The 14,624-nt window shown below is 29.0% G+C and overlaps 1 protein-coding gene across 3 annotated transcripts in view; it reads left to right on the forward strand.

The window, feature by feature from the left end:
* Positions 1-2,067: 2,067 nt before the first annotated feature.
* LOC102671993 (probable serine/threonine-protein kinase dyrk2) overlaps positions 2,068-14,624 on the forward strand; it is a 59,431-nt gene continuing 46,874 nt past the window's right edge. For 2 of the 3 annotated variants that reach the window (XM_006624864.2, XM_006624863.2), the window contains exon 1: positions 2,081-2,481. The gene's annotated coding sequence lies outside the window, so the exon portion shown is untranslated. Of the gene's footprint in view, positions 2,482-14,624 lie in introns of all 3 variants that reach the window. The other variant, XM_006624865.2, reaches the window with a different exon arrangement.

Below are 14,624 nucleotides of genomic sequence, written 5' to 3' on the forward strand. Positions count from 1 at the left end.
TTTAAAAAGATTTTTTAAGTGAATATACAAATAATATAATTTTTGCACACAGAAAAAAAAATCAAGTTGAAGATTAAGCAATAAATTTGAAGTTATTCTTATAAACGTGATACTATGTAAAATACCTTTTTAAATACGTATTTGCGCATATTATTTCAAACATTTAAAACGGTAAGAAACATTATTTTGTGAAATGCGTAATTATTAAAATATATTTTATTAAAGGTATTTCTTGATACTATTAAGATATATTGCTTAAGATAATATATTATAATATATATTATAATTATTTAAATTTCTAATATAATGACAATTATATTTAAATGCAAAAATTATATAATTATAAATAATTGCATTTATCGAAATCATCTATAACTTCAAAAAATCAGATCTAAACCGGTTTTAACACGATTGAAAGATACGAAGAATTTTGCCAGTACTTTTTTGAATAAATAATACATAATACATAGTTTCCTAACATAAATATTAAATTAAATTGCATACAAATTACCATTGAACCTTAGGCAGAATTAATATTTATATATAGCAATATTTAAGGAAAAAAAAAAAATAATGATTCGATAATATAAATATGGATGCATAAAATATAATAGAATTTTGAAACATTAATTAAAAGATTTAGAAAGTAATAGAATTTTAATAAAATATAAGATTAGTTAAAATATAAGCTGTAAGAGTAAGTAATATACTGTTAAAAGTACATTTTCATATTAAAAGAGATTATCTACGGTAGGCGAATAATAATGAATAATTATAATGATGCAAAGAAGGTAATAAACGATGCCAAGGATGCAGTAATGTTATATACTTTATCAATATAAAAAAAAACGCAAAGAAGTAATAAAAATATATTAAAAAATTTTTTGTTTTTATTTTATAATATATTAGTATGGAATTTTGATATAATCAAATAAAATATAAACAAATTTCTTTCTAAATAATAATTATTACATATTGGTTTTGAAAATTATGAAAATTTATGTTTATTCTAGTTTTTTCATAATAATAAAAAAACTAGTTAACGAATTTTTATTTACAACAAAAAAAATCCATAGAATTAAAATTTTTTACATTATTTTGTTTTAATCATAATAATCATAAATATTCTTTATATTAATATTATTGAAAATCAAACAAATAAATATTTAGTAAAATATAAATATTACTGTAAACATTTCCATAAATATTATTAAAAAACATAAAAGTAACATCTTTTGTAAAAATTATATTAAAATAATTAGATAAATTCTTAAACAAATCTGTAAAAAAAAATAGTTTATCATAATGTAAAAAAGGATATTATGAAATAATGTTGATGTAAATAGCTTCTAGACAAGAAACAATAATGAAAAAAATTCATTTCATAATCGTAATCTTAAAAAAATACAAAGTAATTACTCCTTAATCTTAGTAAACAAGTTGTAAAGATTCTTCCTAGAGTTTATAACATCGTATATATTACAATACGTATAACTACTTATAATCAGTAGTTTAATAATTAATGAAATGAAATCACTTACTTTTTGTGTTCTAGAAAATTTTTATCGAAAAAAAAGATTCATTAAATTTTCATAATATTAATTTCCAAAGTAAAGAAAAATTATAAAAAAAATAATCATTTTTTGTACTCTGCACATCATACAAACTCCATTCAACCATTACAAATAACTCAAATTTCAATTACGAAACATTACATTACAATAAAATATTGATTTTTATTTTGCAACATACGTAATTACAAGTAATATCAAAAACGTATATTTGTAACACGATAAAAATTGATGATTGATCATTTTCGTTGCAAAGAAATCAGTTTCTTCTTCTTCTTTTTCTTCTTCCTTCTTCCTTTAACAATTTCTTCGATTCTTTTCCGATCGGTTTGTGGAAACGATAATAGGACGAAGGGAAACATCGTGTCACGGTGTTGCGATTGAAAAGAAGAGGCCACCGGGAAGCGGTAGCCATAGACCGAGACGCATTGGAGCATAGGGGGTGGCAGCGGTGCGGTAATAGCATAAATCCGCGGTTGTAGTCGGCTCTCTCTCGATGCCGCCGTTGGGGCGGGGGAAGGGACAGGCCAGGAGCAGCCGACTGTCGGAAGAAACGACAGTCGCCACTCGACGCCTGCATCGAACAGAAGGCAGCCTGTGCGCAGACGCGAGCCGCATTTTTCGAGAGTGCATCCGTTCCCCGGGACGAGAATCGAAACTGGTTTCGAACGTGGATCATGATCCCGGTGAAATCGATCGCAACGACGCGATGAAAACCCATCGAACCATTGTTCGCGTTACCGTACACACGTCCTTTTAACCTAAAACCGAAAAAGGAACGGTACACGTTTGTTTGGTGCTGTGACAGTGTGATATTTCCCTATAGCTTCGAGGACTCGGGCCTAATAAGACGCTCTTCTTATCGAATAACGTGTCGAGGGACCCGGTTCGACAAGCACCGATTCGAATGGTGAGTTTATTTATTTCTATTCGTTTGTTTTTGCATCATTTGATTTGACAAACGTGCGCGATGCATCGAACGTATCATTCTTGGTGACAAATTGAGTTGAAACGTGTGATATTCGAGATGTTCAGAGAAGTCAAAGTGATCGATTATTCTTTTTATGAATAGTTTAATCTGATTTTTGGAAAAGTTAAGTAATTTGTTTGTTTCGGTGGAGTTGATCAGTTTGGCTACTGTGTGATTTTATTGATTTTTGTTATTGATTTTTTTTAAAATGCACGTGTATTGAACTCGTGTGTGTTGGTTCAATGAAGAAAACAATGAAGAATCGAGAAGAATAGTAAAGATACGAACTTGTACTATTCTAAACTAATCGTTGTCGTTTGCTATATGGTTGTGTGATTAATGTAGAATTGACTTGTTCAATTGACTTTAAAACCATAGTCGTATGATATTCAATGGTTGTACAGCGATTGTGTTTATATCTTTAATCGATTTAATATCGAACATAGGAAATAAGATATTCTCGTGTTGTTTAATAGAAGATTTTTAAAATACGTATATATAGGATATTGCACAGTTTCGCATTGGCCATTTAAATCGATTCGTAGGAAAACAAATTAATCGTTCATTCAAACGATCACAGTTTCGTAATTGCGTGTGTAGATAGTTATTTCCGCGATATATCAAGTTATACTATTCATTAGTAGATATTTTCTATCGCGGGTTATTTAATGCCGTAATAATAATATTAAATCAAATTAACAAAAATTCCATTTAGAAAATAAAACTCGGCAATGGGAAATTACTGACATAAGTGTCTTTGTGATTTCTCTGTCCTCACTTTCTCACTTTCCAAAATTCCTCGTTGCGAAACTATTTTGAAATTTAAACGTTTGATTTTTGAGAATTTCAAGCAAATATTTCTTTTGGAAATGAAATGGTCATCCATCGATTTGAAACTATACTATAAAAATATATAAAATTTTCTATAAATTTAAAAAATTCAGATATTTAAATTTTGATATTATAAAAATATGATTTTCTAAAAAATGATTCATATTTTGTATTTAAAAACAATCATCGGAATCGGGGAAATTAGGTTTCAAAATGGTACGAAAATTACAATTGTATAATTATGATGGATAATTTATAACATATATTTGATATCTATTTTAAACATTTGAATTTGTTTCGTTTAAATTATCAAATACGTGTTATTTGAAATAATGTTTGTATGAAATATTATTCAAAATTTATTATTATTATTATTATTTTTTTTTCGAAGTTTAATACTTATATCGAAGAGAAACTCACCTCTGTAAAGAACCAATTTACAAAGAAATTTTTCATATATGTTCCATACTTTCATCACATATGATAATACCGCAATACATTCCTCACATTGTTCAACTTTCTACCCGTTTAAATCCCGTATCACGCCGATCCCCAAAGGAGCTCCCGCTAACCAAAACGAAAATCTCATTTCAACCAGAAACAATATTATACATATTGTCCCGATCCTATCAAGGGGGAATTATTTATCCATAGCGTTATCATCGTTTCATTTGTGCCTGTGAATAATCTGTTTACGACTAATAGAACTTCAACATAACAAACTTGACTTTGCCTCACTCTACCCGGGTCAGTAATTATGAAATTTCGGCCTCAGAGACCCATGCCCTTTAGGTTTCCCAGGCCGTGTAAACGGCCGGATATTATTAACGGCTATAAAATACCGTTAGTAACGAAGTAACCCAACCATATTTACCAAGGTTCCAATAATATTTTCTCGAAAACTTGGTCATGTCGCATGTATAATAGTGTTTAAACAAAGAGAAAGAAAGGAGAATGGGAAATAAAAAAGAAAAAAAAAGTAAATAGAAAAAATAAAAACAAAAAAAAAATAGAAATGAAAACACAAGAGAAACAATTGAGAACCTCTGGGATTGTACTCGTTGGTATTGTATGCTTTGGGGATGAGTCCTCGCCGAGGAAGATAATGAACCAAGGAACGATGATAAACTGAGTTAGGAGGGAGGGGGCAGATAATACTGTAAAAAGTTAGGAACTTAATGTCTTTGACCATTAGAAGAGAGTCACAGGCAGATATATGTTGAATGTCAGATTAACGTCGGCCGGACGGTGAAATATTTCCGCTTCCTTTCTCGCGGCGCACACGCTTCGTCCTTTTAAACCCGAACTGAACGCAAAAGGGGGCCATCGATATTTCCGGGTCGGATTATATATATATATATCGAATTCTATTGGCAACTCGGAGCAATCCGATCGGATACAGATGGCAAATGGAAAAATGCGATCTCTCGAGATCGTTTCGATGGTATGACTCCTCTGTTGATATGTTATGGACATCGATGCCGCGCAGGAACACGTGGACCGGATGTGTGTGGTAGTTGATGGAAATTCTTCTGTCGGGATATTAATTTCGTCTCTGGAGGGACTAGAGTAATTGTTTCGTGTATATACGCGATAGGAAGTTCAAGGTTTATTTGTTGCTAGTACGATTCTTTCTTGATGTGCACGTTGTGCGTACATGTTGCTCGTTTTGTATTATTGTTTTGAAGAATGTGAATCACGCGACTTCGAATCACTGAAACTTCGTCTTGGATTGTTCAATTGTGAAACTAGACGTGAAATTAATTAGTTTCGCTTAAGAAATATTCTTCTTTTATTTTTTTAAGTAAGACAGTGGTACATGTGATTCAATTTCTTTTATAAATTTTAAAATAATCAATAATTTTTTCTTGCCTTTTTCTCTTCTTAAAGATTTTAATGTGTTAATCTTTGTGTAACAAAGTGAAATAAATATTTAGGAAAAAGTAAAAACATAAATTTTTCTAATAGCCGTAAGATACTAATTTTTCGAGTGACCTATTTTTAGATCTAAACGAAATTATTGAGAAAAAATTGATAATAGACCGTTACAAGGAGATTTCGGCTTTCTTTCATCCAATTTCTTCCTCATATATTTTCATTAATATTCAACATGACAGATAACGTTTTTATCGAATTTTTTCCAATTTTTTTTTTAAGATTTCTTAAAGAAGAACTCATTTATGAAGCTTATTTATCATATCATTAAAATATTTTTCAAAATTCTATTAATATTTAAATTTTTCTATGTTATTTAACATTTAATTTTAATAGGTTTTTAAAATTTTAAAATTGGACTATAAATCGATAATAAATATATCAGCAAATAACAAGCCAGTTGTGTTTGAAAATCGTTTGTCAGAAAGATAAGAAATTTAAATGGTAGATATACAAAAGGGTAATGCGATTATTGACATAAGAATTAATGAGTTAAATAAAAACTAAACATACACAAGTGTCAATATTTTATTTTTTAGTATAAAATATTGCACTCATATTCAATACAAAATTCGATTTCATATATAATATATATTCCATATAAAATTTATTTTTCTATTTTATAATGTTATATTTTTAAATCGTAGAAGATTAAAGAATTTTTTCTGCTAGAAAATTGATACTTTTCTGTTAAAATTAATCGATTATAAAATTATTTCACATTTTACAATTTCTCAATAGTCTTATCAAAGCAACAATAATTTTATTTTTAGTAAAAATTACTCGTGGAATATGAGTTATATGAGAAGTAATAATATTTCGAAAAGGTAAATTCAATTTTTATACTTTCTTCTTTTAATTTTTTCAATGTAATTTTGTAACATAGATCAAAAATTTTAAATTATTAAATATTCAGATTTTAGGATTCTATCATTGCTATAAAAAGATATATTCCTAGACAAAATTTTAAGAATTGATTTCTTAAAAAAATTACTTACATATAATCCATTATATTCTATTTACATACTCATACAAATTTTTATTAAAATCGTAATCTGTAATAATCTATAACATAGTACATGCTAACCTATAACCGATTCAATTCCACGTTATTTTTTCTATTATTCAAAAATTTAATTCCATTAACACGTAAGAAGTTATCGAGATCTGATATTTTGAGAACCGATCGATAAGAAGCGCGTCCCATAGACGGTCCTCGAGGTCAGAGATACCAGGTTAACGGAGGTCAGGATCCGTGTTCAGGTCGCGTCGAGGCCATAGAAAAGCGGATCGAGATCAAAGTAGATTGCGATCATTCGTCGCAAGCCTGTTGGTGTACTTTGACTCGTTTCTTCTTGCGAACGTGGCTTAAACGGCCGCTCTGTTGCAGCTTGTAGCCACGCAGGTGTAGGCCTTATGACAATATTATGAGCGCCCGTGCAAGCCGCTTGTCGATCCTGTTTTGTAACCCCGCCGCTGCAGCTCTTCGAGTTTATACGTCGACTTTTCTTCCGATAGTAAGCGAGTCAGCGCGCGCGCGCGAGCGTGTAGTTCCTGGCACGTTATTAAGATAGATTAAGCTGAGAAGCGTTCAATCGTATTTTGAATACGGTTCGAATTTTCGAAGATGAATGATTCAATAATGGAATTATTGTAACATGAAGATAATAATGTATATTTTTATATTTTTATGAAAATAATTGGAACCAAAATAACATGACACTTTGTAGGTTTTTCTAAATTTGTTATAAATACATAATAGATCATTTAGAGAATTTAATTATATGTTGTAATTATAATACGGTGGAAATGAAATATTTATTCCGGTCAAGATATTTGCTGGTAATATTGAATAAGTCTGTTACATTTAAATATCGTGAAATTTTTTTAAAATATTCGAAATCATGTAAGATATCTATTAATATTTGCTTGATTAATCACGCGAAAAATATAAAACTATATTAGAAGATAAGATATTTTTAAATCATAAAAATTCTATTTGAAAATTACATTTAAATATTTCTGATTTTATTGGAAAATACATTTTTCTGAGTTTTATTTAGAAAATTAGATTAAATAGCAAAAATTAAAATAGTCTAAATCTTTTTACACACTTGAAAATTATTCTAAATGTATATTCTAGACTCTAGACGTATAGAAAGATAAATTTCTTTTAATTATACCATTCCATCTGAAATTCCATTCGACAAGTTTTCTTATAATTTCCTGTTCGGTGATTCAAATAATTGAATTAAATGCTTTGTGAATCGGTCATAAATCGAGTTTGGAACTAAATCGATCGTTCATGCTGGTTAGCTATATCAAGTTATGACAGTTTTATGAATATGTCGTTCGATTTACACACGAATATTTATGATTCAATATTTGAAAAGTAATTTCATATTTTAATTATCAAAATTTAAAGAATAAATTTCATTTTTTACTAAATAGTAATGTTAGAAAAAAATTTTTATAACATAATAACATAAAAATTTTTACGAAAACTTTATTTATATTCTTATTTATCTTATATTTTTTTGCAGATCTTAAAATCGAAAAATATTACTCGTGTCTTCTTATCTATTCAAATTCATATTTAAAAACAGTTTTCAAAAAAATAGGAGATAAAAAATCTATTTCATCAAATATCTTAAAAATAAACAATTAATACAACGTATAATTTATTACATTAAAAAATATACATAATATAAAATAAAAATTATAGAATAATAAGGAAATAGGAATTATTACAAACCAAATTACCAGATATTAAAATTTTATTATGTAAAAAAATGTTGCAGATATAAAGGATACAAAAATCAGTAATTGTTTTAAAAAGCAAACATTTTACGAATTTGTACTTACACCAAACATCTTCATCGAATCTCAAAATACGAAAAAGTTCCGTGTACCATTAAATCAAATCCACGATTACGAACTGTTTTCAACACGAAACGTTGCAATTCGTGGCGGATGCAACGGGCCAGGATTCTGCGTTTTATTTATGCACGAGCGTGTTGTGGCAACGGCACGAATGCTCGATCCTCGCCTTTAATATTACCTCACATAAAGCAGCACACCTAAGTGTGCGCGTATTTCCACTCTATATATAGGCATACACGATGGGATAAAACGCGTCGAGATGTATGGTGCAACACTTTCTAACGTGGCTCGATCGGAATATCGGATTCGACGTCGATCCCGATCACGCGAGAACGCGACCGGGCAGATTCATCTCACGTTCCTTTTTTTCCTGCGGTTTAACGACGAAAGTGCACGCACCTCGTGTGTCGATGATACTTACACACCACTCACGCCCGGCCACCTCGACCATGACACTCTTTTCGTTTCGATACGCGGCTTGTACACCGTCGTCTCGAAGAGACTCGAAGAAGGAATGTGAGGAAATTTTCGATGAACCTTTTTTTCGGGCGTGGTGAAAGGAATCGAAACGACGATTTTGACAACGATCTTTGTTGCTTGTCGATAATTCTCTTTAATATTACTGGTTAATCGATTCCCTTAATCTTCCATACGTGGATTTACGTGTGATCTCCAGGTATAAACCAGGTATAAACTATAGGGGAAAAATGATTATGGTTATGAAAACGAAAATTTTTAGCATTTGGAGATTAAATAATGATGATCTTTAAAAATAGTTGGTGTTTTACAGATTTAGAAATGATGGCAGAGGTCCAAAGCGTAGATTTTGATAAAATGTTTAGTTAAGATTCGAGAGTGATGTTTTTAATCGAATTTATTATAAACATTATATTTTAATGTTGAAAGAATTGGAAGATTTTGCTAGTTTTAAAAGCTATTTTTTCGTATTCGTTTTTATCCATGGAAAAATTTGTAAAATAATAATTTGTTTTACAGCAGAGGAGTTCTTAAGCGTTCTAAGAGTATTAACGAAATAAGAAACTGAAACTATATTTTCTCTTTCGATTAAGTACGTATTGTGTTGTTTGTATAGTAGATAGGATGAACTTTTCGTCAGTAAAACTTCCACGTTCGTTGGAAGCTATTAAGTTATAAGCTATTTAAGCTATTTAAGTGCTTAATAGTTACTCTCACAAGTCGTTTGTTAAAGATTTAGTCATTTCTTCAGTAGTAAATGCGACAAATATTTTCTTTTGTATACAATTAACAATTCAAATTACTTGTTGAAATTTTAAAGATAGAATGTTCGAAACCAGTAGAAGAACACATTTTACCTGAATATGAAATTCTTTTATTAAGTGCAGGTAAATTAACATGCTCTTATTAATTGTTTAACTCTTATGTATAATTACTAATGTACTTGCTGATTGATTATTTAATCATAGAGTCTTGATATTCTATAGAATCTCGACAAATCTATCAATTATATTTCAGACAATCTATCCAATAAATATAAGTTAAGTTAAGTTTTATACGAAATTAAATTTCATTAATTCCACAAATCAAAAGAAATCTTGCAATAAAACAATAGTAATAGTAGTAAAACAAAACTTTTCATATTAAAATTATTTTTAAAAAATTCCCAGACAAAATTGCATTCAGAATATGAGGATAAATTATAACTTCAACTCTCTCAAAAATATTTTCTAATAAAAAAAAATGCTTTATAACTTATTACATTCTATATTCGCACAAACTTTCATTAAAATCAGGTTAAGTAAATCTGTAACATAGTATATACGCAATTTCATGAGTCACTACGCGTATACACATGCACACATATCTTCTCCAATCAAATTGTTTCCCCAATTTTTGCAAATCGAAGCACAGTTATCTCCCCTCGGGCCGAAAATCTGTTTTCCGTATCAAAACTAACGAACGGTTTACGCACAAATACAGATCGCTTCATCACGCTCGACCCATTGAATAGTTAATACATATTTTCATTTCGACGAGTATACGTATACGCATATGCGTATAGAATACACAGATACGATCCGCGGATATTTTATTTGGCCCCGGTGGACCGTGTCAAAATCCCCAGCAGCGATCCGAGGCTAAAATCCCGTATCGAGGTCCACGATTAGTCGGCACTTGATTGAATTGGCGGTTACTACCGGGCATTAGGTTCACCATCCAAAGGATTGAATTTCTGTCACAATTATCGACCCCCTCCCCCTTTCGACCGCTCATCACCCCCTTTTTCGTTTATATATCGTATATGCGAAAGATTCGTTTCAAATCCCCGCCACGATCTAAACGCAGCTGCGGCCTTTTCCGTGGCCGAGAATAAATCTAAACTCGAATTTAAATTCAACTATGGATCCATGGCCGAGACGGATATAAGATATTTTCGAGTGGGGGGCGGATTTCGTGTCGAATATTTCTAGTTTTCTTAAAGAGATGCTCAAAAATTAGATTCTTTTTTTTAAAAAAAGTTAGTTTTTGAAAATATCTTTTTCTTGAATCATGATGATGATGATTTTTTTCGAAGATGGTTTTTCTAAATATTTTTCTACATATTTTTGATTCTTTTTTTTTCTGATATATATGTATATATCATGTGTGTGTATCTGGATACGAGTTTATTTTTTTGTGTAGTTTCTTTCTTTTCTTTTTTTTTTTTTTTTGAATTATTGATAACTAAGATTTCCTCGTTTTAACAAGATATAAAAAGACATAGTATATATCACGTATTAAAAGTATTATTCAGTTTGTTCTATATTAATGATAATCCGCCCGTTCCAATAGTAGTCATATAACTACATATTTAGAATGATGAAGTGCACATTCATCAGAAATTAATCATAGTATTACAGATAATTTTTATTTCATTCGTAAATAATGCTTGTACGTTTAAACGTCAAAACGTTTCAATGAATCGCTTATTTGTCATGTGATAGACAGAATAAATATTACGTTTGTTAAATAATTTGTTTTGAAATATCGTATTTATTAATATTGTGTCGATTTTAATATCGAATTAACAAATTAAAATACAAAACAAAGTAAAATTTTGTAACATTTTGCTATTTTCCAAATTTGAAGATTTAATTTCATTTATAACGAAGAAAATTCTTTTTTATATATATACAATATTATTATATTTTAATTTTATATTTTTTAAAAATTAGAATAGAGTGATTGCGTCATCCCAAGTTGAATTTATACGTATCTTTAATCAAAATTATAAAGCAATCTCACGGTGTTATTCAACAACCTTCCTTGCCTTCTCTATTTCGTCATTATAAGTGCGATCACGAATTCAGCGTGAAACTAAATTTCCCGATTTTCCTTTGTATCGAGGGACCCGAGCAAGGAGAAAGAGAAAGAGCGCGAGGCTCTCTCAGTTGCTGCGTAACCGGGCCCGTAACAAATTAACAACACGTGTTTCGCATTCGCATTGGTACGGTGCTAAGGCGACATTATACGTGTTTCCAACGGTAAAGTCAGTCGAATCATAACATCCTAGCAAACTCTATTTTACTAGGAAAATTATCTCCGTGACGCTAGAAAACGAACAAAATGCACGATCATAATGTTTCCCATTTTATTTCCAATTGCAACTTCTTTTACTATATTTAAATAACATGTGAATTTTTCTGACATTCGTATAAAAGTGAGCATTGGAAATAATACTAAAATAGTTGAATATCTTAATGAAATTTTTTATAAAAATTTATAAAAATTAAAGTAAAATATTGAAAATTTTTCTATTGAAATTATTATTTTTTTTTAATAATTTGAATTAAAAAATAATTATAAAGATTTTCTAATTGGGATCGTGAATTATAGATTGGTATAATTTGTATCATTTGCAATTAAAAATAAAAATTTTAGATCTTTTTTGTGATTTTTTTGGAGACTCATAAATTTCAATAATAGATTTTATTCATTTTAATTAAAGTTCAATTGCTATTTTACAAGAAAAATATCGATATAAAATGTAAAAAGCTCTGTTAAAATAAACAAAACGTTATGATTATATAAGTATACATTTTTTTAATAACAGAGACATCAATAGATGATATATTTTAATATTGCGGTAAACGCGTCAAACAGTTTCGAAAGAATATATGATAGTTGTGGAGATTGATTTAAAGTTTTGAATTGAATTATTGTAAACAAGGAAAAGGATTTAAAAGGAGAAATAACAGAAATAACAGAAAGGAGGAAGAGCATTGTTAGAAATAATTATTCTTGTCATAACGATAAATAAATTACTCATTGTTGAAAATAATTATTCATCAATTCTCTGACGAAGGATTGATAATTAAAAAGACTGTAGTGTGATCGTGATGTGATGAGAATAAAAGAATTCATCTTCATGGTAGATAAACTTTTACAATATTAAAATTTAGAATAATATAAATTTAAATTACTTGTAAATATTTAATTAAATCTATCCTATATTTTATATCTGTTTAGAGTCTTTTCCAATCTTTTTGGGTTAACGAGCGTTAGGTTTTTGACATCATAATTTTTAAGATAAAAATATTTATTTACTGAATATAAAATATATTTTGTTATACCTTATTATTCTTTTAAAAGGGAAAAAAAATATTTAAAAAATATCGCTAAAATATAAAAATATAATATTTATAATATTTATAATATTAATATATACGTTTTAAATATCTATAACAATATTTGATCCTCGCATTGATGAGTCGTATTTTTTAACATTATTTATAAATATTAATGAATACAAAATATTTCTAATGTATTTCTACACTGAAATTTTAATATAATTTTCGCAAATCAGTAGGAAAACATTCATCATAACAAATAAATTATCATAATAAATTTAAAAAAATTTTTTTTTATTAATTTATCATACATTGTCAAAGACTCATCGATAATACAACAATTTTTACGAATGCAGAAGCATCAATTCTTTTTTAAAAATAGACATACATAATATAGACAGATGTACACATAATTGAGTGTCACTTGACAATTCTTGCTCTACTAATATATGAATAATTAAAAGAAAGTATACGAATTTCACTCTCGTGTCTAGTCACGCTTTCATCCGGCACTTTTAGGTGTTCGAACAACTGCACAAAACTCATTTCGTAATGTTCACCTTGCAACGTGTCGCAAAAGGAATCCCTGGCTAGTTTTACGGGAACAATTAAGACACCTGTGCTAATTTCTCCATCGTGGGAGTCATTACGCGTTGCGGTCGTTTCCTGGTAACACCGGTATCACCGGTGAATCCAGTTCATTTCTCGTTTACACACAATTTCTTATTGTTAGTCACGTAACCGAAAAATCTTGTCTTTTAACGGGCAAGACAAATAGTTCAGGAAAAAGAACGGTTTCTTAGTTTTAAACAGCGTTTCCTTTTAGAGGAATATCATTTGATTCTGCCTACGGAATACGTAATAAGTTAAAGGAATACAGATATAAGAGAATTATAAGAATATTTATTTGAGTCACTAACATTATCGAAGGAATATTTCGATGTGTAAAATTATATAAAAAGATAGATAATTTGTAGAAATAATTCTGTTACTTTGGATCATTTTTGAGGTTCTACTCCTTTACTATTAAAGATAGAAAAGATTTCTTCAAATTTTGAGGTAACCTTTTTTTAAAAATAATATTTTATTTTATTCGTTGAAATGAGAATCATTTTTAAAATGAAGTCAAAATTTCAAGAAGATTATAGTATAAATTTAATAAAAGTTGTACCAGTATTTTTTCTAAAAATTATAATTTTTCATTTATTAGATAGCTTAAGAATTAATTAAATAATAATAATCTGATGAATAAGTGGTATTCGAAAATTAGAAAAATATCGTATTATTTAAATTATTAAAATTCCATTGAATTATTATAAACAATTTTTCTTAAATTTTTATGATCGTATTATAAATTTATAAAAGACAGTTATAACTTAATGTTATAACATAATTACATTACAAACAATAATTTTATACATCATCAACCATTTCTCGAGAACGTATCAAATTCTCTAAAAAATAATTTTTAGCAATATTCCCATTAAATTCAAAAATCCATTCCACTTTATAAATTTACATTCGACACGTCAAAAAAAAGAAGCAATATAATTCACCAGATACAAGACGAAAATGAAGAGAGGTCGTAACGTAACCGCGTGGTACACTTTCTCGCGAACGATTTCACGTTCAAGGGCTGAACTCGTGGCCAGCCTGTTTTGTAATATAAATCATGCAGCGCCTCGTGTCACGTAGGCGTCGATTTTTGCCAAGTGATTTTGGCACGGCCACTGTCTGGTGACCTCGTTCGAGGATCGCCTTGCTATCCGGCCATGGAGAAAGGTGACTTCTCAAAAAAAAAAAAAAAAAAAAAAAAAAAAAAAAAAAAAAAAAAAAAAAAAAAAA

This window comes from Apis dorsata, unplaced genomic scaffold (genome assembly GCF_000469605.1).
Source record: "Apis dorsata unplaced genomic scaffold, Apis dorsata 1.3 scaffold_1165, whole genome shotgun sequence".
NCBI lineage: Eukaryota > Metazoa > Arthropoda > Insecta > Hymenoptera > Apidae > Apis > Apis dorsata.